Source organism: Branchiostoma lanceolatum, chromosome 3 (assembly GCF_035083965.1).
Source record: "Branchiostoma lanceolatum isolate klBraLanc5 chromosome 3, klBraLanc5.hap2, whole genome shotgun sequence".
Taxonomy (NCBI): Eukaryota; Metazoa; Chordata; class Leptocardii; order Amphioxiformes; family Branchiostomatidae; genus Branchiostoma; species Branchiostoma lanceolatum.
Genome location: NC_089724.1, coordinates 22,375,618 through 22,400,948, shown reverse-complemented (window position 1 = coordinate 22,400,948; position 25,331 = coordinate 22,375,618). Strand labels below are relative to the sequence as shown.

At 39.1% G+C, this 25,331-nt stretch overlaps 1 protein-coding gene across 4 annotated transcripts in view; it reads right to left on the bottom strand.

Annotated features, from left to right (window-relative positions):
* LOC136431058 (shootin-1-like) overlaps positions 1-25,331 on the bottom strand; it is a 47,497-nt gene that overhangs the window by 7,571 nt on the left and 14,595 nt on the right. The window lies entirely within an intron of this gene.

The window sequence follows — 25,331 nt, the reverse complement described above, 5'->3', positions numbered from 1 at the left end:
ACCTGCACTTTCACAGAAAATGGCTAGGTGGCACTAATATCAATCTGAATTTCTCAATGACATGCTATGGGAGAAACCACCTTGACACTCTTGATCCACAGGGAGCCTTGAAAATGTTTATATCTAAGCATATAACTTAACCGCTTTATATTACCTAGTTAAACAACTGTAGGTAATGATACATGACTTATGGAGCATTAAAAATCATCTTCTATTGATTTTATCTATTGATTTTACAAATCTAATGGTGAATCATGAAGATGTGCAGCAATCTTGGGCAACACTTATAATAGTATTAATACTGGTAAACGTATCTATGTAAAGCTGGCAAACCAATTACCTGGTCCAGTTACTGTATCAGATGTTATTCAAGAAACTGGTAAACCTATTTGTTGACACAGAGTGACAATCAATGAATTAATCTTCTTTCTTAGAAAATCCTGATGGGAGTATTACAGTACCTAAGTAGAGTACTCTTACTATTGACACAATCGTACAGATCATATGACCCAGCAAATATGTGACAGATTTACGTCAGTGATGGATGGAGATCCCGGTATCCATGGCGATAACAGCATAACTCTCCCTGCCCTCCCTATTTTCCAATTGAAACTTGACGATACATCACTTCCCTGTAAAAGTAGGTCAGCACTACCTGTCTGCTCTACCCTTACAGCAAGCAGCCTTGGAATTCCTTATCTACTGATTTATTTCGAAACAGACACCTACAGTGTGCACTTTAATGATATACGAAATGTATTCAAATTACAGGTGAGATATCAGGTTTTCTATATAATAATGAATCATCCGGACAAAAAACTTGGCTATGCATCAACTCAAGTCAGAATACTCAGTAATCGGAATTACATGATCATTTCAAATACTGATATGGAAACTAACGTTACTCTTCCCTCATTTTGTCTGGAATAACACTTAATGATAAATATTCTACACAAGCCTTACTGTTAATGATTTATCATAAGATTGGTATGTAATGATAGCATCATAACCATATCCATAGAATGTATACGTAGGAGAGTTGAAATAAATGGAAAAACAGAGCCGCAAATGCCCAGCTCATCGCTAAGCGTACACACAAAAATTTAAGGTTCCTCCTCAAATGTTGCTAAGATGACAAATGCTGGCCTAACACCAGCCGAAGGTTAAAATAGGGGATATGAAGAGGGTCCGAGCTCGTTAAAGACAAAATAGCAATCCCGAAAGTAGTGATACTCCCACAGCGTATTTTATGTCGTACAAGGGGCGGCCATTTCCACCCAATCGATTGCCACAAGGATGTTACTTCTTTGACGGATTGCTCATTTTCCGAGCGAAAGTACGCATGATATTGCACTTTTCGTTCAGAAGTACGCCACGCAATAATGGAACCTATCTACACTCTGGCTAATAATGTACTTCCGCTGGGAGGGGGACAAATTTGTCAACACTTTGACAGAAAATTGCTTTGGATGTCACCCATAGATTTGCTGCTGTGGCAGCAGCCAATCAGAGGTCAGCAAACTAATGGGCAAGAAATATCAAATATACACGCATTTCTCCGCGGTGGTGCTGTTCTAATCTGCGTTATCTGTCACGGTTATTTAGCGGGGACACACATTTACCGTTCGCAGTAAGGGTCATTCGTTACACGGGATTTGCCAGGTAAGAAACGTGCATACAGCTTCCGTTGTCCATTACAACCTGGACAAATCCCAGGGTACTCATTGAACAACAGCACATCTTTGAACTGCTGCAAAACTACTTTCCAGTCAGCTCAGTAGCCACACAAGATGTTATTGGAACAGCCTTGCGAAGCTTTCGATCCTCTAATTTCTTTTGATATTTTCAGATCACAGGTCCTTGCTTTAATGTTCAATACATGTCATTTTAGTTCATTTGGACATACAATATAAAATCACATCCTGGCAGAGCAATGACAACTGCAGAAAACACAAAGCTGTCATTTTTATGATGTCTAGATCTATTGTGCTCAAATGTCAGGTACATGAACTTACTTTAATTTGTAGCGTTTGTTCCTACATGAAAAAATGGACCATGGCTCTTTACACAGCCCCTGGCTTGCAGCACTTATGAAATAGATTTCATGCTATCGAAAAAAGGTAGCCGAAAGTATCATCGCTTTTGTCCAATATGATATCTTTCACAATTGATTTAAGACAGTTCAGTTATTTCAACAATGCCCTCCTCTGAAGGCCCATCTCTTTTACAAATTACCACTAGAACCGAAAATGATATCACACATTTGCTTGGTGACATGCATCCTCCTAAAGAAGCTACAAAGCAAAGATGGCAGAGGGCACTTCATTAGTGTACGTGTGACTGACTGCGAACCATACTGCAGGCATGCTACGAGATGACATGTCACCTTTAAATTAAATGATCCTTCAGAAATGTTTCCAGTCGCTGCCTCGTCTTTGTGGTTCATTTCTACCACAGACAATTAGGGAAGCTGCGGGCACTTTGTCAAGGAGAAGCGAAATTGTCGTTCGGGTCCATGGGTCGCTTTTCCTGCTATTTGCCCCTGAAAGGCAAGGGGGAAGTACATCTGTCTTCGGCTTAAGGAACTTTTGTGTCACTAACATGTTTTGTGAAGTCATTTTTGTTGAGCTTGAGTGATTGCATGGTCCCAGTAAAAGTGGAACATTTGTCAAGTTTGATTGCGATGAGAAGCGTCCCAAAGTCCCATCTTGGATGCAACGGAGAAACACAATTATGGCCATAACCAATCCGTTTTCATCATTTCTGCTCGTATTTGTTTATAGTTAGGCCACACTTGCATGATGGCTTCTGAAGGAATGATACATTTTGAATATCACATTTGCTCAAACATCTGCACCATACTATACACGTAAACAAAGATAGGAAATCAGACATGACAAACACACAATACAGTACTACCAGGATGTAAAACAATGGTGTTGTGTCTTTTTGCAGTTGAAAGTCTGCAATTAGAAAGGCGGCAAAGGATTGTCACTCATTAGATACTATGCTCTTCCAACATTTTTGAAGGAACAAATATATAGCTTTGCTTTTAGATATCAATATCAAGCTGATATTTGGTGTGGCAGGTCTCATTACCGGTTTCATTTTTGATACTGCTTAGCCCACCATAGAGTGGATTATTAGAAGCTGCAAGGTCTCACAGGAATGTTTCAACAACATTACAATCTCATCATTCTAAAGAATCAAGTGAAACAAGCAATTACCTTCCCGAAGCCCTCTACCTCATTTCGTATCAATGAATATCAAAGCAGCCATCAACATTAGCCATAACAAGGCAATAATGACACAGTATACGGTGCTTAATAGACATGCAATACCGGGGCTTCAATATGTTAGGAAGCTCGCATCCATAATAACACCTGTTCAGACAAACATTGCCAGACTTGTACTTGTGGCAAATGTCCAGGCTCTAGCAGGAAAGTTCACCTGTGAACCAAACAACTTGATGTATGAAACCTAACTTTTGTTCCAACACAGAGTGAGAAGCATGAAATTGTCTGCTTCAGCCTTTCTCCAGAAGGATGACCTGCCACTTCCAGGTCATGTGACTCCAGAAGTTCTAGGAACAACTCAGATGTTGATTGCTTCAGAATTTAGACAGGTAGCTTTCAAGTAGATTTGAAATCTGAGATATTCTTAGAAAGTCATTAATAAGTATGTTTCAGGTATTTCATTTTCACATTCGGTTGTCAAAGTCATTGCAGGATACAGATTAGTTACCAGTTGATTTTCATACATTCATGTGCCCCTGCCAGGCATGGGGATTACTTTTTTTCTATGGGAAAATACACACTGCAACATTGCTGATTCCCTCCAAAACATTTGTAATAGAGTAAGACCTTTTGCTATTGACTGTACATGTATATTCCTTTTTTTCGAAACTACACTTCAGCATTTATGAACCCGTTATAATTTTTGGGGTAACTTTAAGCATGAGACTTGCAAGTTCTTTTCCTTTTCTTTTCTTTTCCTGCAAAATGATTATATTCCTCTCTATAGATAGAATCTATATTATACAGTTGTAATTCATAGATTATGAAAACAGTATTTTCAAAACTCAAAATTAGAAGTTCTCTGAGTAATTCTTGATATCAATGAAGTTGTAAACCAAAAGATAAACTTGTCTTTTGAATAAATGTTACATTTTTAAGACATCAATAAAATGCATGCCAATATATGTCTCACTCCAGGCGGTGCTAATCAAAGCTACACAGTCATATCACTGCATAACTTTCACACAGATTTTGATTTCTAATTGCGTCTTGAGTGTGACGGGGGACCAGGTGAGCCTGTGTGATTACTGGTAACTTTGCGTGGGATTTAATCATTACCGCATTGTTACAACTCTGCAAATTCCTTATATCAGTTACAACAATTGACGGATAGGAATATTCATAAGTGAGATCTAATCAGTACAAGATTTCTGCTGTGCTTCTTGTGAAGTGTGACTCCATCACTAGGTCTTGAGCTCGGAGGTAAACTATGTAAAGTATGGAGATCATCCATAAAGACAGTGCACAAGCTGCAAGTGAAGATAAGTCAAGAAAACAATATACTTCAAACATATAACATATATTATATGTAAATGGACTTAATGAATCTTTATCTTATTGATCTGCAATATGTGGGAACCTCACATTTTAAGGGCTGCTGGTAGGACAGTTAAATATTATGTATTATATAACCAGTATTAAGGTGTTAAATCATCTCAACTCTGCAATGCTGGTTGACACTTTCATTCCTCTCTGGGACTTGATTATGATGTAAACTTTAAGGTTTGTTCAGCTGACTTTAACCTACTTCCTGCTGGAGATGCCCTTTGGACCAAATTCGTATTGGACTCTGGATCAGCAGTAGGGAAGAGGCTAACACCGAAGACTTGACAGTTTTCTCCTCTCCCTGACATTGGGCTTACATGTATGTAGGGTGGTAATCACTATTGATGATACTCCCACTGTACTACAACTGGACACACGGGGAGAGGGGATGGGAGCCTTGCTGGTCCAGGAGCTCTTACTGTCATAGGCAAGAGTTTTCCCATACTAGTACAGAAACGTTGGTTGAATAAATCCCTTGGTTGTGAAAAAAGAGTCTTTTTATTCAGTGACTTACCAACCTGATGAAACTATTCACGGATAGCACAGAACCCTTACGTAATACAGGGTGGTCTTCCTTGACAGTACGAAGATTCTACAATGCCAAGTTGAATGACGCCCACACACAAAGGTTGGGACTTGGTATCAGCATAGGAGGCACGGTGATAACGACATCTCAACAATCCCCCCTCCCTTCCCGTGCCTGATAGTGCTCCAAAGTGTAGCTGTGCCATTAAGGTAAAACATTTAATCTTCCACTGCACCTTAAGACATGGCATCCCCAGGAACAAGACATGTTGATTGATTGTAGTATAAGCACTCATAATGTGTAGATAAGATTTGGGCTGGACCATTCATCAAAACACAGCCTGCGCCTCGGAGATAAATTTGGAGGCGAGAAACGATCTGACCATGACGATCCACTGATTTTCATCACTTATTGATCCCTTTGAGCAGAAACCAAGTAAATTCAATTATCACTTCCTTGGACGCCATCTTCACTGAGAATTAAGATGCCAACAAGAGGGATTCTAGCTTAAGACACTTGGCATGGGCCGATGTAATATATTTGCTTAGTACACAGACGATTCATGATATTGATAAAATAAGAGCAAATAAGAGCAAATAATAAAAACAATATTGTATCTGCTTGTTAAAACCTAACACTATACTTCATCTTATCTTGGCTTAATTGAGGTCAATGATTTAGGTCATTCATGTCTCTTTGACATATGCAACATACAATGTACATGTAGCTGGAACTTTGGATATCTGAAAGTTATGCTTTCTTTTCTGTGATAAATCAAGTAATTCTGCCTACAGATCTATAGATCTATTAGAATTTGTAATAAGACCTATATGTAGTGCCCGAGTACCTCAGTACAATAGAGTTTAGTCATCATAAAGTGGTTATCATTAAATTCAAGACATCATTTGAAAGGCCTAAAAGATGAAATGGAAGATATACATGTATGTACTATAATTTTCAAACAATTCCAAAACCTTCTGGATCGAAACGCAACCAACGAATGAAAGTTGTGTCTGAAAACCCATTTTTCATTGCTCTTGCCCTCGAGAGGCCGATCTTTGTGGGACCTCATCTAGATAATTAAAACTCCACTTTACAGTGCATTTCATGTTCAGAAGGTGATCAGTTGTAGCGTTGGGTGGAGATTGGGTTCACAAGTTCCACTCATTTCCGCTGGCAGAACACCCGAAGCAGCAGTAAAACCGCAGTGAAACACAACAGCACCGCCTCCAATCTCCGGCCTCGCCTCACTGACAGCACTGCGCCTGAACTGTTAATACTAAACTCCTCCAACTTTCCTAATTGATCCCATTTTTTTCTCATTTAAAATATTTCCAGGCCGCCCTGCATGAGCAGTTCAAGACCCAATCGAATCCGTCGGATTTTCTAATCATGCGGCGAAACGTGCGACAGTAAATACCAATGAAACGGGAAGAATACTTTTTGCCACACATGTAATAAGCCAGCAGATTGAAAGGCTGCAGACCAGTTAGAGGCAGCTTTTAAAATGTCACACCACCGTTATAGCACCAGTTTTATGGTCGATAAAATAGCGTAATAGAAGGCAGAATGACCGTGGAGCCACTAAGCACCTTACTGAGGTGTAACTTAATCAGCGAACCAATTTGGGGAACACTGGAACCTCCTGTACACGATTCTTCATCTTTCCTGCAAGCAGTAATGTTAGAGGTTTACGTCTTAGATGGACGGAATTTACTTAACTGTTTCAGTTCATGATGGCCTTACTTACTGGGAAGTAGAGGAAATCCATAGGTCCATATAGAAATCAGGAGGTGTGGTTTATAGTGCGTTTAATGCTCTGTGGTGTACTGACCATAAAGAAAGGTAACACAACATGGTTTCAAAACGTTAATGTGCCCATAGTTATGCCGTGTCAGATCACTAAAACAAAATATACTCCATCCACAAATAAAACCATTACTTGGTTGATGTGACTGTGTCATCTGCACCTTTTCACAAAGATTACTCAGAAAAGGTAGGAAAAGAGAAAATTATATTTGAAAGGAAGACTGCAAAGTTATAAGACAAAGTTTACAGCAAAGCTTGCTGTACTCTACTATAGAATAAGAAAGAATGTTTTTTGTCTATTTGTATGAGGGAAGAAAAAAAATTCCCCCTCTTTTGTTTTAGTTGGCAACTTCCAAGTCGTCAATTGTCCATTCTACAACAAGACAAATGCCGCTCCAGGGAAGTCATACAATAATATTCTATATGCTTCACCTTGCGTCCTCCTGCGACCCTTCTGCTCGCAAAACAAGCCAGCATATCGGTAGCCCAGAAAGCACAGAATTATGAAATATGGCCTGATTTCATGCCACATAAAATCTGTCAATAGATGGTGGAATTATAAAAGAGCGTTGAAGGTGATTAACCCTGGAGTACTAGGTGTCGGGTAGGGGGTTGCCGGGAAAAAGTCGTCAGGCTGAAGATTTATGTGTCCTTTTGTGCGGTAATGCGGTGTGACGTTAAGTAGGTTTTACCCCGTTTCAAAGCAGGGGAAATTATCTGTGTGAAGAATTGTCCATAAAAAACTTTGTGCAAGCAATAGGTGGAATGCCACGGTTGTGATATTCTTTTTATGACAGTTGGTTTAAAGCTCTCCAGGGCTTAGCATAAAGGTACACAAAATTGATGAGCCTCCTTGGAGGGGTCAGAGGTCAATGGCTTGCTAAAATAGGCGATAAGAAACAGAATATCAAAATCCAAAAACTGAGCCAACTGGCAAACGCTGTCTCAGGTGGATCAATTCAAGATGCTCTCCGAAAATGTCAACAGAAGACATTGCTGCCGAATCGAAGAAGAAAGTCGGAAAATGACATTGAAGAGTGGTTACGATAATATCGGAACAGATGCAATAAAAGCTCCCCTTTGCTATTTTTCTGCTTTACTGCAAATGGGGGTCAGCGTTGCTGCAGGGGAGATCAGTAAATATATTAGGCGCCTGTCATAAAAGATCATATTTGGCTTGCAAATTGCTGGTTTTACGTCCGACGTGGGCCCGCACCGGCCACCTGCCACATGGTATACATGTTCCTGTTCTGCTCTTAGCGTTGCCAGAAATGAATGACGACCACTCAATAAATGTTCACCTGCAATGAAGTAGTAATGCAGCAGTTTGTGAACATCCTAAAAACGAAGCTTTGAGTGAATCTGCAGTGCACCAAGGACCCAAAGTGAGGGGTATAAAAGGGATTTTATGGGACTTCCTTTGGTTCCTATATGGACAGCAGGGTGACCCACATGTTTGCGGCTTTTTGTTTCCTTTAGGGCTGTGTCATGAACGGGAATATAGTAGTGAGCATACTAAAACTTCGTATACCAGTATATTGTATTTTTCAATGAAAAATACTAAATTTCAAAGGACCCATGCAGCATCTTTATACCCAGGTAGTGACCATTATCATGTTTATGTGAAGTTTAATGACATCATTTCAATCTGAAGCATAAAAAGTACATAGAACAAGTTTTACCATCCTTGATTATTATCAGTTTTATGCAAATTTCTATACAAAAATTAAGGTTAATGCGCTCAATTAATCTTTCTGATCGTTGTTACGACCACTGGGTGCATCGTAAACACAAGATCCAATCAGTGACGCTAAAAAATAGCCTGCTGTCTGGTTTTACAGCTTCATTTATGTAATATTTCTGATTTGCATGCAAATGAAATGAATATATCATCATATACTAGGTATCAAAAAAAGTTTCCGATGAGTCATCACAACAAGGGGCCCAACAAAGTCAATTTAAAGTATTGAATCAATTGAATAGTAAAAGCATGCTGTTTACAAAAACGAGGTTTCCCGTTGGTACCCTTTTTGTAATATTTTTTATGTCTGCCTCAAACATAAGGACTGAAAATGTTATTCCTTTTGTGTTTGGTACAACATTGACGAATCAATTGAGAAGACACAAAAGAATGCCCTTAATCTGATTCTTGAAATAAAATCAAACTTAAAGATTCAGGACTGGTAAAATCTGTTCTTAGAATGCTAATATCACAACTAATCACGAATAGCAACTCTACTGTTTGGTGTCACAATAAGTTGATTAAAAAGGCCTCAACATCAAACCTTTCCTGGACCAGTTGGCAGAGTTAGGCAGCCAAGGTGAGCCAGCACAACAGGACAAAAGTTTAAAGGAAACCAAAGATGACAAAATAAAAGTATAACAACAGATTCTATCAGACATGATATAAAAAACAACAACGGTGGAAAAGATTAAATTGAGTGGAACCTTTTTTCGTCCTAAGACATGTATTTAAAGAAAAGTATACTAAATGCCTATGAAGCATGCTGTATTCACTGGTAACATCCAGTACCCTGCCAATCACTTAATGCTTGCTAGCAAGTTTGCATGACCCAATGCGCAACCTATATTTTGTCAATATCTACTGATGGTAAATCGGAGTAAATTTAGGAAGAAAATCACATTACACTCCAAACTGTTTTCTTCCTTTTTTAAGATCTAGATGTACTAGGGGAGGTCTTAAATACTGCAGTCTTATGGCTATAGTGATATCCTTCTTCATGAGTGATGAATGAGGACGTTTCCAACGGCCTGATCACAGACCACATAACGACTGCCCAACAAGACGTGCTCCCTGCTCATTTATTGATACAGAGCTGTAACGACAGGCACAGCCGGTACGAGCACTTTCACTGACCTACTTTCCCTTTCAGGGCATCCGGTGTGCATGCATGCTGGGGATTTGGTAAACAGATGGAAGCCTTTACGACTGCTGAGTCACGAAAATACTCGCTTGGAACATTATCCCACTTAAGGCCAAATGGCACCGCTGAAGATAGAGACGTTGCCCTTCATTTGGATCATATGCGGCTATTTGCAGACGTCGTTACCGCACCAGCAAGATTCAATTATGCCGAGAAACAAGGAAGGACTATATTGCTATCATTCTAAAGCTATTTAGAAGAAGAGTAACTATGTTTCATGATGTATTGAGTGACATGTGGAGAGGTGATTTATGTAAATGTGGCTGCAAGCTATCAGCAGGAAAGTGTGTGCCAACGGCCATATTTGGCATGCTACAAAAGGAACTAGTATGTGCAGAAGAATCACATCAATACCACACAAGGCACTAGTGAAAATAAGTAATATGACCAAATGGAATTTTGAGTACTATCAAGAGTACCACTGAAAGCTGCATAATACCACAGAAGGTGCCACAGTAGCAACGTACCATGGAAGGACAGTTGAAGGCTGTATCAGTACCATGGAAAGTGCCACTAAGGGCTGTATTTGGACCATGGAAAGTGTCACTGAAGGCTGTATCAGCACCACGAAAAGAACCGATAAAAGCAGTACCAACACCATAGAAAGTGCCAATGAAGGCTGCATCAGTACCAAGGAAAGTGCTACTACGGGCTGTATCAGTACCATGGAAGTACAACAGAAAGCTATATCAGTACCATGGAAAGTGCCACTGAAATACCACTGATTGCTGTATCAGCACCATGAAAAGTGACGATGAAGGCTGCATTAGTACCATGGAAAGAGAAAATGAAGGCTGTATCAGTACTATGGAAAGTACCACTGAAATGCCACTGAAGGCTATTTCAGTACCATGAAAAGTACCAATGAAGGCTCGATCAGTACCATGGAAAGTGCCAATGAAGGCTGTCTCAGCACCATGGGAGTACAACTAAAAGCTGTTTCAGTATCATGGAACGTACAACTGTAGTCTGTTTTAGTACCATTAAACTTGCAACTGAAGGCTGTATCAGTACCATGGAAAGTGGCACTGAAGGCTGTATCAGCAGCATGGAAGTACAACTAAAAGCTGTTTCAGTATCATGGAACGTACAACTGTAGTCTGTTTTAGTACCATTAAACTTGCTACGGAAGGCTGTATCAGTACCATGGAAAGTGGCACTGAAGGCTGTATCAGTACCAAGGAATGTGAAACTGAAGCTTGTATTAATAACATGGAAAGTGCCTCTGAAGGCTGAAGCCGCTGAAACATCAGTTGTCAAAACTTCCTTACAGTCACTAAGACTTCTTCATCCTTGCCTTCTTGCCCTGCTATCTTGGAGGACCTTTGAGACGTTTATGAAATTTAGTTCCCGTCAAGCTGCCAGCAGCATGGATTAGCCAAAACACAGATGCAGAAAGAGATTGAAGTGAAGTATATACTTGTACAGGGGGAACTCGGAGGCACGCCGTTTTAGCAGAATTGGCAGAATAAAACCTGAGAGTGTGGTTCTGCTGTGCAGTACCTAGGGGGGCATTCTGCCCTCACCTTTGACCTAAAGGTGACCATACATATGATGGCACCGGCCCAAGTAAGACTACACTCATGTCTGTAAAAGTGCAGTATTACTGCCAAAGTGGCACTGTTAGGTACTAGCATCAAAATGTGCTCTTAGTGTCGGGTGGGCGCCCATTTGTGGTGACCTTTGCCCCATCAGGCAGCTCCAGGGTCCAGCACACTTTCACTGATTTCTAACATTAAGGGTCAGACGATCATGGAAGAGTATAGGGGTGTTTTTAAACAATCACACCAGGTATACATCTTTTTCAAGTACTGTAACATATAACACAGACATTTTCACAAACAAATGCTGGGCAACCTAAGCGTTACAAACTTTTATATTTACAGATCCTCCCTGCTTAGTTAATGGTAGTATAAACAGACTAGCACTGGGTTCCTTATCTGTAAATCATGGTGAAAGTGGAACTCTAACACAGTTTATTCTGCTGAGCTCTGGGAACATCTGGACACACCTTTGACCCAAACCTTCTCCCTACAATCATTACACCACCCAACCGTCATGCAGATGGCAAAACCATTATGTCACAAGACCATTACACTTACTGCACAACAAGCAGTGCCCCCATTTCAAAATTATTTCATTATTCTCTGGGGTTACAGCAATATCTCAGAGTAAGTATAAAACAATTGTTTAGTATTGACAGTCCAGGGGAAGTTTCAGAGAAATATAGATCCAAAATTTATGGACCCAACCCACAAATACACATAGGAAAGCCATAACAACTTTATATTGACCCATGTTGATGTCCATATTTCCTTTGACACATTCCCAAAGTGCACAGGTTAGCAATGTCGCCCCACTTTAGTATGAGTCAATATTGGTGTTCTTTCATCCCCAGTTGACCATCCAGAATGAAGAGCAGCATGGTAGTACAGCACTTTTCTCCACTCAGTATGGGCATAACAAGAGATTTATAGTACACAGTTTTCTTCTCTTTAGTTTCTGTTACCCTCCACAGGAAAGGAAACAAGTAAATATGTGAGGCTCAGAACATTCACATTGTGAATTGGTTGGTACAATAGGCCAAGATGCAGCCACACCTGTTGACAAGTATGGATACAGATATAAATCAGAATTCTGATATTACCTTTGATTGAAATATTCAGAACATAAGTTTTTTCATTTGTTGAATATAAACTGGATTCTGAGGAGGTTAATTGTTTTACCTAAGCAGGTGCGCAGAGGATTTATTGATGTCAGAGGGGCAGGGGGATTAGGGCCAACAGGATTTATATGGTTGTACTCTTGATAGAATTTACATCAAAGCACTTTGTAAACTGATGTTCAAATAGAAACCTTGTTTATCTACCCACTCATGTTATGAGTAAAATGTTTACATTCTCAAAACTACCGAAAAAAGTTAAACGATATTGTGATGTAGATTGTTAGACCTCGTCGGGAGTAGTTACAGTTAAGTCAATGTGGAATTGATTTGAGTTAAATCAATTCCACTGTTTCCACATTGACTTAACAGTAACTACTCCAGACGTGGTCTAACAATCTACATCTCGATATAGAACTGGACAGCATTACAGAATGCAAACCTCCACCCATACAGCATAGCTTCCAACATTGCATTGAATGGTAGCTACTGAAGCATTGCAGAGATACATATTTTTGTGGAAGGCTACATATTCTTTAGCCTGTACTGTCCCAGCAGGCTGCTCCGGTAAGGATGATTACTGGACATCCCCGAGGGACAGCCAGCAAACACCTTTGCTCCACATACAGTACATTCCCCCTAGAGTGACACATTTACAGTCTCAGATTATTGCAATGGTGAGGTATATAAATAATGTACCATATATGCTACTAGTAAAAGTTGAGCTTGACAGCTTTGGGAGAACCAAACATAAAATCACAGACTGTAGGTACAGATCAGAAAGTAAGTCTGGTGGTAGCTTTGAACAGAAAAGTTATAAAAGTGGAGCAAGTGGTTCAATAGGTTCAAACCCCAAAGTCTTATTTTTGTCGGGAACTCAATCCTCCTTATAGAGATTCATCAGATGCTGATTTCTAAAGGAGAACAACACAAGGGAAAAGAATATATTCCTTTACATTTCCCTTTTAAACCTAGAAATATCCTGACTTTGATTCTGAAAACTTGTTTCAGAACTGCAAGTTAAACCATCTTGACCTCCAATTCAAACTCCACTTCCTGTTAGTCTGCAGTTACACGTTTTTTCCTGTGACTCTTCTGTATTCAAATAACTAAAGATACACAAGCAAACACACAAACCGACACATGGAAAACAAAACCTTTGTACATCCTTACATGAAGGCAAAATACGAAATGCCCGCAGCTTCACACTCTGGTGTACACAAAGCCATGGTTTGCATGGTGAGTTGTGATTTGATTGCCAGTATTTAATGTCGTAGGCATTACATGATTTATGTCAAGTGAAAATCATTGTGCGTTAAGAAAAATTAGCATCGCTATCTGAGACCTAAAAAGGGTTTAAAATTGAATTTGGAATCATAAGGACACAGACGCATGTGTCTGTATTTCTGAAGGATTAATGTCTCAAAATTTGTGGTATGTTCATCAGTGCGAAAAACCGCCATTGCAATATATGTGCCTGGATGCTTTTATACATGTCGTCTCAATATAATAAGATAATGGGGTCATAAATTCTAAACAGTAAATGTCGTTTAGTTTAATGCTATAGACCAACGGCATTATTTTTGATGCATGCAAGAAAAGAGTTGAATGGAACAACTTGGCATGTACATGTAGCAACTGTGGCACAGCAATGCTACAGTAATGTCCATCAAAATAATTAGAAGATTATCCAGTATTATTCTACCTAAGAAAGCTGTACAAATTGTTCTGATTGGCCACAGACTGCCAAAAATGTATCTCATAATGTCATTCCTGCTTCTTTAGATACACTGAAACTTCGTCAGCATGGTAACGTTAATATCAAATCAACAAGACCAACATTATTCCTCCTTCTATGCAAAAATGGCCTCATAAAAAAAAGGGAAAAAAAAACACTTCAAAAAGCTTAAAAAAACTCCAGCAATATCACAGTTCACACTACTTCATACAGCATCTTTCACAGAATATTTGTTTCACGCAAAAGCAACAGTAGCAAAATAGTGTCAAGGAAAATACCTCTAGATCCTCTATAAGATAATGTGATTTCCTTGCAGCTAGCAATATGCAATTATACATTCACTCACTGCTTCCCATCTTAGAGAAGATCATAAAATTCTTCACAACAAGCTGAGAACTAATTGAGAAATCATCACAGGACCCAATCTCATAAGATTTGGAGATAACTTAATTTGCTTCCTTGCCAGTAATAAGACTTCTTGTTTATAAGATTAAGAAGTCATGAAGGACTCCAGATGTGACTAGAAATTACTTCAAAGAATGAACTGAGTAAAAGCGAAATCCCCGAGGAAATGGGTTTTGAACATCTAGCAGTGCATGAAATAAAGGGTGTTTCAGGAAAGTGAATCCAGGAGAAGGAACTTTCATCCTTTTCCTCTTTCTTTGTTAAAAGATATATTTTACAATGAAATATGTTTTCACTATCTTTATTTATTCAGGCAAAAATGTAATGAATATTGTCAATCAAGCCAAGAGATTAGTTATTGCAATACAGTTCTAAAATTGGCTAATATCCCTTAAAAGGTAATTTAGATGCCCTGCTGCTTGGTATGCTGGGGATGACAATGTTGTTTTGCAGTAATCACAAAACTTCCCTACCAAATGATTATCAATGTTCAGAGAGAAAATGAAAGAGTTAGATTGGGGAAGGAATGAATATTCAGTGATCAGGTAATTTTATGCAGGATAGCAGAAGTGAGATCATCGTGTTCAAAGAAAAGGTTGCCCATATTCATGTTTTTGCAGCCAAGATTTTAAACGTCCTTGATTCAGCAAAGCCAAGAGTATGAATACAGGTTACCTTATGCTTGTGACCAGCCTAAGTTTTAAATTTCTGATGAGAATTTTCAACAGTTTCACCAGTTTTAAGCTGGAGGTACATGCTTGATCATGAGGATGGCCTCACCTTCACCATCATATACCTGTCAATAAGAGTACTGTACCAGCCTGGGTCTAATGTATTTCATTCGTGTCCGGATTTTGCTCAACTGGTTAGTCAAAATTGTTACAGTAACTGTACAATATGAAAGTGAATAGAACAAAATAGGAGACCGAAAATTGAGTCAGAGTGCTTAGGGTTAAGCTCCTGCATGTGTAAGCTGTAGGAAAAACAGCAGGACCTGCACAGATGTAACTAGAGTGCCTTGGGACAGAAAGGTCCTACCCAGAATGTAATAGTGTAGTTCGCTTCCCAGCGGGCACACAAAATGTCCACTTGCCTGATCGTTACACCTGGCACAAAAATGACACGAATAAATCTCCTGACAGGACGGCCCTTCTGGGACAAGTTTCTCCCAGCCCGATACTTCTCGGCGGAGATGTCAGTCATGTGTTGTTGTGGTAATCATCATTTGATATGCAAACAGCTGTTTTATTACCCACAAAACATAATAAACGACCACGAAATGTCTAACCATAAATAAAGGGACATCCTGATTAGGTGCGGGGTGTCAGAGCAGTGAACATCAGACATTGCTTATACTGGTCAAGGAGGAAACCTCCTTGCTTACACATGTATATATATATGGTGATCTGAGTTAGCAACCCTGTTTCTGGATCACAAGGTTGAGGGTTTGATTCCAAACTTAACCCATCAGAGTTGTAGACCCTTACATGCATGGTACTTGTAGGAGTTACCATTCAATGTTGCAATGAATGAAACTTGCAAGAGTCCTGTATTTCAAAACCACCCCAAGAGAACACTTGAGAACCCACTACCCTTCTAGATAAGCCCAAAGGTATGCTCTTATTTTATTGAGTAAAGAATCTACCTGTGGTATTAACATCAGCCAGGTACATTAAGTACTGAATGGCAACTATTGGTACAATCCGAACCCTTGCACATGCTCTTGCAAATTCTGCCTCTGGCTGCAATAAGAAGTAGTCGACCCTCAATACAACTCCCACAAAACAAATAAAGATGCCATCCCCTAGGATCACGTCTATTACCACTTTCACTGTTCAATAAAATGCCGGCCACAAAAGTTATCCCTGGAGCATAAAATGGCAGGAAGAACCAGAAAGACGGAAGTGACATTGATGATCTCCATACAGCCTCGGGAGAAACATAATTTAAAGCCGCAGCAGAAGAAGCAACTTTTGGGACAGGAATCAAAGTGTTGAGGCATCACCGCCACCATTCCATGTTTCCTGTTGAACACTGTGAAAGCTTTGCCAATGGAATATTTGCAAAACAATGTATGTCTACTTTTTCTAAGGCTTTGGGACACAACATCGTCATGATTGTAGAGTCAATTCCATGTCACTGAGAGGGTTTTCAGATGATATTGCTGATAAGTTTGAACAATTTTAGAGAAAAGACTATTTCAGTCAAAATAATTCCAGACCGTTCAAACAATTAGAAATGAAAGTTTTAACATGTTTGAACTCATCTATATATTTTGGAAATATTATGAAAGTATTTGCACAAATATCTCTTTATTTAGAACAGTTTTCAAACATCTGTGTGATTGTTCTACTGTTGGAACATGTTCCAACATTTTGCATCATTCTCAAAATGGTAGATTTGGGTTATTGCCCCCATAAAAGTAGGTGCTAATCAGGCTCTATTGTCTGCCTCTGTATATTTTTAGATTTCACGTCTGGACACTGGCAACTCTTTTGTCTTTAGGTGTCTATGCATGGCACCTAGGCCTAATCCCCTAGACTTTGAAGGGGTGTGTTAATTGCCCTGTTCCCAGCCCACTGACCCAGTTATATCATATTTGTAGAATGTTGGAACATGTTCAAACAAATAATCAATCTATGTTGCAACAGTTTAGAAACTAATACAAATAATGTGTTCAATGTTGGAAATTTGTTTAACCTGTTGGAACACAGCAGAAAATATTTATAACACCAAATAAATGTTGGAAATTGTTCTTAACAGTTACTTATCTCACATAGATTGTTACAAAGGTTTTGTAAATGTTAGAACAAAAGGCAACAAACACCCTCTCGGTAATGTGGAATTGACTCTACACCCTTGCAGAAAGCCAGTATTGAACACAGTCTGTGAACATGGTCTACTGAAGTGTAATATTGTTTGAACTACAGAATTTCTCTCTGTTCATTACCGGGGTCAAAGTGATACAGAGTGAAGCAGTAGTGTATTTCAGGTGAGCTGTTCTTTCAGGACATCAGATGCCTGTTTGTGACCACAGGCTCAAGATCTGGCATACAGACACATTAATCCCTCCAAGGTACAGCTTACTACCCATTATCATTATCAGTACATACTCACATGTTCATTTTCATATAATTCAAGTACTCTGAGTGATTTTTAAATACATGATTAAAAAGTCCCCATCCTTATCCAGGCATCCTACTCCAGGCCTCTACGGTATGTTTCTTGCCTACTGGGAAAAGTCAAAGACAAAGTTGGACAATTGAGTTGCTGCATTGGCCTGGCTCTCCCCTACACCAGCATGCTGCCATCCAGAATTGGTTGCTATGCCCTTATCAGCCACCCTCCCCGACATCTGCTCCTGTTCTGCTTTACTACAAGCCGTAAAACTTTCCATTAAGCGTATCTTCCTCCTTCGGGAGGGGAAAATGTGTGAATTTACCATCGTCAAGTTACTCCAAGGTAAGCCATGGAGAGATTTTGAAAGATAAAGTCAAGGTTGGATGCCCCCTGGTCTCTTTTTTCCACAATGACATGCTGTGCAAATAAAATGGCATCTTTCAATACTGTAAATTCATTAACTTTTGCTGCAGTTCAAGGTAAGGGAGGCTTTTGCGGTGCTTTAAATTTGTGGTTGAAACAATTCTGCAGCACAGTGGTAATACATTGGACAGGCATATTCACGGTTTCATGGATTCGTGGAGAGGTCACGGTAAAATTCAGGAAAATGAAACAACCGTGAAAGTTTCGTTGACGAAAGTTGCAAGATTTACAGTATAATCTATGGTAGATTTATCGAATTCCGTCCTGTCATATCAAGTACAGTTTATCTGTCCTCTTCAACCTAATAGGTGTTTCATTTCAGATGTCCAGAAAAAACTAAAATGAGAAAAATAGAATATGATCTGGAAAGTAAGAAGATGTTCCAGAAAGTGACCAAGCTAGAAGCAAAAATCAATGACAATGAATGTCTTCAATAACGTTTTTAACAGTATTGTACTAAGAATACAAGGTGTTACCTTGTTCACTTGTCCCCCTGAACCTAATAATGGAAAAGCGTAAGCTGCCTGATCTATTGAAAGATTGACGGGTTTACCAGCAAATACGTAGAAACATAACATCTTAGAGTTCAAATCATGCCCAAATATACTATGGTAACATGATATAGGGATGACTCCCCTTGCAAAGGTTCAAAGACAAGTTCATAACACCATATATTCAAGTGTAACGTGTAAAAAAACATTACGGTTCATCAAACTGGTATTCAAACTGTGAGGGACCTATCAAGCACAATCTTGGTGTGTGTGGAAATGGAGAGGACAATTTCTTTTATCGGTTCAATGGAAAAAATGCACAACAAAGTTCACCTAAAAATGGAAAACAACAAAACAAATTTCCAAACACTATTTACCAGAAAAAGAAACATTTACACACATTAATCCCTCAAGAAATCTCCTTGTCCCCTCCAAGCCCCAAGTCCAGTATGCCTATGAGTACACCTGTTCATCTTATACAGACTACACATATTTATAAGTTCTTCTTGACATATTTATCACCGCCTATAAAGTTTTCTGTTAGGAGCTGCGCGGCACCTTTCCGCTGGGAGATGTGACTTACAGGTCCTGGGGGTGATAAAGACACACCAATTACAGCTCCAAATCAAGATGTAATTTTGCAAGAGGCCACCGCCTCGAGCCACGCCAATATTTTTGTCTGTGACAGTTTGCCAGCAAATAAAAGGGTTCAGATAACCTGGGGAGATTTTCAATCCTGTCTCCTTTTTTCAACACAGTGTAAAGCTATTTCTGGTATTACTTAGGCTTTATTTCTAATACGTAGGCTTTACAATTATCTTGTTTGCTATGAAAAGCTCATAAAAATTATAGAGTACATGCAGCATACTTTGGCAGACATATTCCAGCTCATTCAGTCCATATTTTTATATTCTAAATCTGAATACATGTACATATTTTTTATACTGCTGGCCCCGTTCATGATTCAAAAAGTAAAACGGTTTGAACTGTTTCGGATATATTCCGAATTGAAACGGTTTACATTTTGCGTCCGTGATGCAAACTTGCACCTGCGCTGAAAACAGGTTACATCGAATTTGCATACTATGCAAAGTATGTTGCAATCCAGCACCTCGAGTTGTCGGCCGTAACAAGATTTAACTATTACAAAACGCGGCCGAAATATCCTATTGACAGCTAAAACTTTTCTGTGCGCTAACCGCGTTCCTTCAGGCCCTTGGCGATTTCTTCGCACACCTCCTGGTTCCAATGAATGCCATCAAGTTTCCTCTGGACCCCCCAAAATAGATATTTGTTAGAACCCGACTTGGGGGCCATAGCAAGATGTTACCATTAAGAAACACGGCCGAAAATCCGATTGACAGCTAAAAACTTTCACTCTTCCCCGCATACCCGGATGTACGACGTCATAAACATCAATGTGAACCGGTTCTGTAACGCTTTTGCGTTCATGATGACAATTCCGCGAAACTGATTTACTCTTAACAGTTTCAGACTACCTCGCGAGGAGGTTCAGAGTAAAACGGAACGAAACCGTTATGGAGCGCTTATGTTCACAAGTAAAACGGTTAACTTTGCTGAAACGGTTCAAACCATTTTACATTTTCAATCATGAACGGGGCCTTAAACTTTCAGGATTTTTTTTCCAAAATACTGTGTTCAGGTGCCTTTTCTAACTCAAGACAATCCTTTAACAACATTTTACAAGTTCTGAGGACCATAAAACCTCCTTGTGAGGACTAAACCAAAAAAGATCTGTCTCCAAGGATATGTATGCATGTGATTTATATTATTTTTGCACATCTTTTTCCTTCAATTTTCCTTTGTTGCCTCAACATTCACCATATGAAAGATGAACAAAATGACCAAAAAAGACAACAAGTACAAACCACACACCTTTGGGATTACTGTAATATAAAACCAAATATAAAAAGTGACAGAGGTCAACAACAGACACTTATTTCTCAATAGATAGAAGTTATAAGACTGTCATGAATGTCATCACCTAATCAATCTTAACCAACTGTGTGACACTTTTATTACACTCTGCCTTCATCACAGGAAATAAAGGGCCTTCATCATCATCATCATCTATTGACCGAGGCCTTATCATAACTTCTCCACAGGTTTTATGGACAGAGAATGGTCCTAAAGGTCTCCCATATGTCACATCCAGGAAGGTGTTTATATGATGTGTCACCATTAATCAGCAGGACCGATCAGCAAGTAGGGGGGGGGGGGGGGGGGGGGGAACATGAAATGTCAGCTGTTTAAATACTCTGCATGTGACAAGATAAGGAGAGCATCTCTAGTACTAGGTCCAGTTCTTCCTTGGAATTCCTGGTTGGAATTGAAAATTCACTTACGTCTTGGGTTGGATCTTCCAAAAAAAACATTTTGTACAAAAACAACATAATTCAAGATTTTTGCTGGGTTCATCTTATTCTACTTCATGGAGATTACTCTATTCTTTAACTTAGGATTTCGAGTATGTGAAATTGGAGAAATGAGGCCTCTTTCATTTACATTTCCTTCACAAGTTGTCTCTCTTGATTGCAATTTTAATCCAAAATTTTTCCCTACATCCCTGATGACTATTTAAATAGAATGGCCCTTTTCCTAAAACATTTCTTATCTATCATTCATACTGATTCATCACACATCAGTGACGCATGTTTCTCTCGATTCTATGCATAAGTTCCTTCATTGATAATTAATTGGTGGTGCAAAAAAAAGTATTTCTATCTGTTTTGCTATGTCTCTAACAATATGAGGAGATACATCTTGGATTGCTCGACTGTTTACATCAGTTATGAATATGAAATAAAAGGAAATATCAGCTGTAGTGTCGAGGAAAAGTATATTGCATATTGTTTATCTTTTACCTTAAAATGGGCAAATGAACTTAAACCAACAGGAGCTGCTACTGAGTGCCTCAGTTCTAAAGTTATGTATCACTTTAATACTTAAAGCTGAAATGCCTGCTGTCTAAAAGTCTATGCACACGGACACACCTCAGCAAGAGTATGTACATGTATTACATTACACCTGCAGCTCATGTTTTATTCTGGGAGGCATCAATTTTCAAGTTGCTGGAGCTCTGATGGAGAGATGCCGCTTTCCTTGCATCACCATAATCCTTGTCACTGAGCGGCTAATAACATGATGGATCTGACATGTTCACAAAGTGCCACAGACCAGGGAGTTAGGCAGATCGCGTGATCAAGAAATCAGCATACTTATCAAGTTGCGGTCAAAATAATCTGGTAGCCACAGCCACACATACCATTTCATTTTGGGTTTTATATCCCATCAGTTTGGTACATAACCTCAGAAAACAGAATAATAAAAAACAACTCATAAAATACATAACATCAGGTACATTCACTATAAAATTAGAAAACACTGGAAGTCCGATTCATATTCAAAGTTGAGTAGCCATTTAACAATAAAAGTTATAAGAGCAATAAAGGTACGTCAATACCCCCCAGTAGTAGAATTGTTCTTTGAAATGTTTAACAACAGGCTTCAAAACAATCTATAGTGCCTTTTAGATTTGGAAAATGATTTTTCAATTTCAAGTGGTTTATGCCGCCTAGGTATAAGATCTCACCAGCTACACATAGAGTTTTACATGACAAAATCTAAAAAGAATCTTTTATAGACTTGAATCAATTGAGTCAAAAGACAACATTATTCTTTGGAAGACCATCTTGCAGCTGGTACCAAGTACACTTTACAATCATGGGCTTTGTATCATTCAACATATGGAACAAGAGTGTAAGTATTATTATGAAAACCATCAGCCAGCACCAACCTCCTACGCATAAAAGTCGCCAGTTGATACATTCGGGTGTGATTAAATGGAAAATATACCCTTTGTATGAAGCATAAACGCAAGAAAATCACCTATTTTTGCAATAACGTGGGCAAAGTCATTACGTTCTGATTACGATAATGGTGCCTTTCAAAACGCCACGTCCATTATGGTAACTGAGCCAATTGAAACAGATGACAAGAGGTAACGAATGTGTCGCTTTAACGTTTGCAGGAAGATTTTGCTCCCGGCTGTTCATGAATTATAAATGGGAACAACCGGTGATAATTGGACTTGTGAGATTAGGTAACCGGCATGTCTTGTTAAGTGTACAACATGTGTTTAGAAGCCTTCGGGTTTGTGGGTCAGGCATCATTTATACATGAGGCAATGCCAATTCTGTTACTTGGTTCCAATCTGAACAGATATTTGTCAGGTGACGTCATATTGATGCATATTTATATCTTTATCTGAAGGTAGCTACAAGATGAATTAGAATGTTATACAAAAAGAAATTTTGCAAAAAGAGGTTAGGAAAATAGAGGGAATAGTAAAAGCCAACTGAAGATAAGCTGTCACTCAAAACATATTCTTAAGCATCATGTTTATCATTTCATTCAGGTACCACTAAATATACTGAAAGAGTGCACTCGGAAGTTCTAGAACTTTTGTACACTTAAGGAGGCTTTAAGAAAAAAACTAAGTCGGATGAATGGTTCTTCTACATCTAGAATCCAGCTCCAAATAGTGGGGGTAATTCCTATCCGCAAAGTCCACCTCTGGAGGTGGATTCGGCCGATCTAATTGGGATTGATTTCATGACTGGGTGAATCCCGATTTGCGAACCCTGTTATGACAAGTTCTTTATAACCTGAGAATCTCCTTAAGCTGCCTTGAAGCAACGTTCTTCTAAAATGATGTAAGGGTATCCTGTTCCAATCAGCAGCACAAAGAACCTTGATTTGAATGATAAGAAAGATTATTCTTAAGCAAAATGAATATAGAAATAGGCAATTGGAGTTGGAGACCACTTTCATATCCCCCAAATCATCATATGACTGCTTACTGCATGTGCCACAGTATTGATTACCTTTGTGAAGAAACTCATGTTTTCAGATCCGTGTCTGTGTGTCTGCCTGTGTGTTTGTAAACAGCTATTAAGTTGAGAAAATGAGGTGTGGATGAATCTTTATGATATTTGGTATGTTGGCAGGTGTTGCCAAAATGAATATTATGGTCTCCCTGGCAACTTTCCATGGTACTGTAGCAAGACTTTTGGTTTTGATATCTTGTGGGCATGCTATGATCATGATTGTTCAAAGGTAGATTAATATATCAATGCATAATATCAATCATTTCCTTAGATAATACTTTTACAGTTTGGACAACTTGTTGGGTATCTGTATCTATATCTGTATCTATATAGCCGGTATAACCGCCATTAGGCGTAACACACCAGCTTCGCAGGCACGCGGCGCGGCAGCAGCTGGTCATATTACACCGAACGGTCTGTTACACCTAGTCTTTGCATATCTGACTGCAACCGTTCTTTAAAGCTACTTAGTGAGGAAGCTCCTACAGTACTTGATGACAATGAGTTCCATTCTACTATGGTTCTCGGGAAATACGAACTTTTGAACACATCAATCCTTGGCTGATAACTCTGGTACTTAAAAGCATGACTATTTCTGGTCCTCTTCTGAGCTGACATTAGATACTTATCAGTCGGTACGTCCACAAGTTTATTAGTCATTTTGTACATCATGCAAAGTCTGGACATTGTTCTCCTGTCCTCAAGTGACATCCATTGCAGATCTGCTTTCATTTTTGTTACACTAGCGCCCCTTTTATAGTTGTTCGGGTAGAGAAGATCTGACATGATTTATGCAGATGAGGACTTTATTTCCATAATCTATGAAAAACCTATAAAATACAGTTGTCAGTTGTAAAGATCAACACCATTTGGCAAAGTATGAGATTGTGGAACATTTTCACTTGTGTGACCTTGACTAAACCATGGGAAGGTCACTGCTAAGAAAACTACTGTGTACTCGTAGTCACAGACATGGCACATGTACATGTACCTCCGGTAAAGTGAACTCTTGTTGGTGCATGAAGTGGTCATCGCATTGCTTAATATATTATACATACATTTTGGTTCAGCTTGCTTTGTGTTGTACCACGCTCATGAATAAGCTGTTGCATTGAACAATGTCATTCCAGCGTATGTCACATAACATTTAATATTCACACCGTGAGTGGACTTTATCAGACAAGACCTGTCAATCCTTAGTGGTTGAACAGGACAATCATGCAATGTGATGTGAGCCTTCGGGCAAGACAGCCATTGGTAATTGTGTGTAATTGAACAACAAAGTCTTGAAGAAGTGCACTTTCTTCAATAAGAGAAAGACTGACTTTGGACCTTCTGTGCAATACATTAATGACTCAATAGGGAAAGTAGATCTTGTGTAACAGGCTGCAGTAGATAATATACCTTTCTGGAGGCCACAAATGAAAGTTGTCTAAAGTGCAGTTAGGTAGACCTGAGTTATTGCCTGACAAGGAGGTCAGAAAACTCTACCAGTCTGACAAGTTTGTGATCACCTTTAAAACTCTGCCAGTAATGAAGGTGGCATTTAACACGCTCCATTTCATCCATCAATGGGAAAATCTACTTTCCCAGGAGCATAATGTCATACTAAGATAGTTTTGCAGCGAGCATTGAGACTTTGAGAGGCAAAGTAACAAAACCTACATAAATGTTCAAATC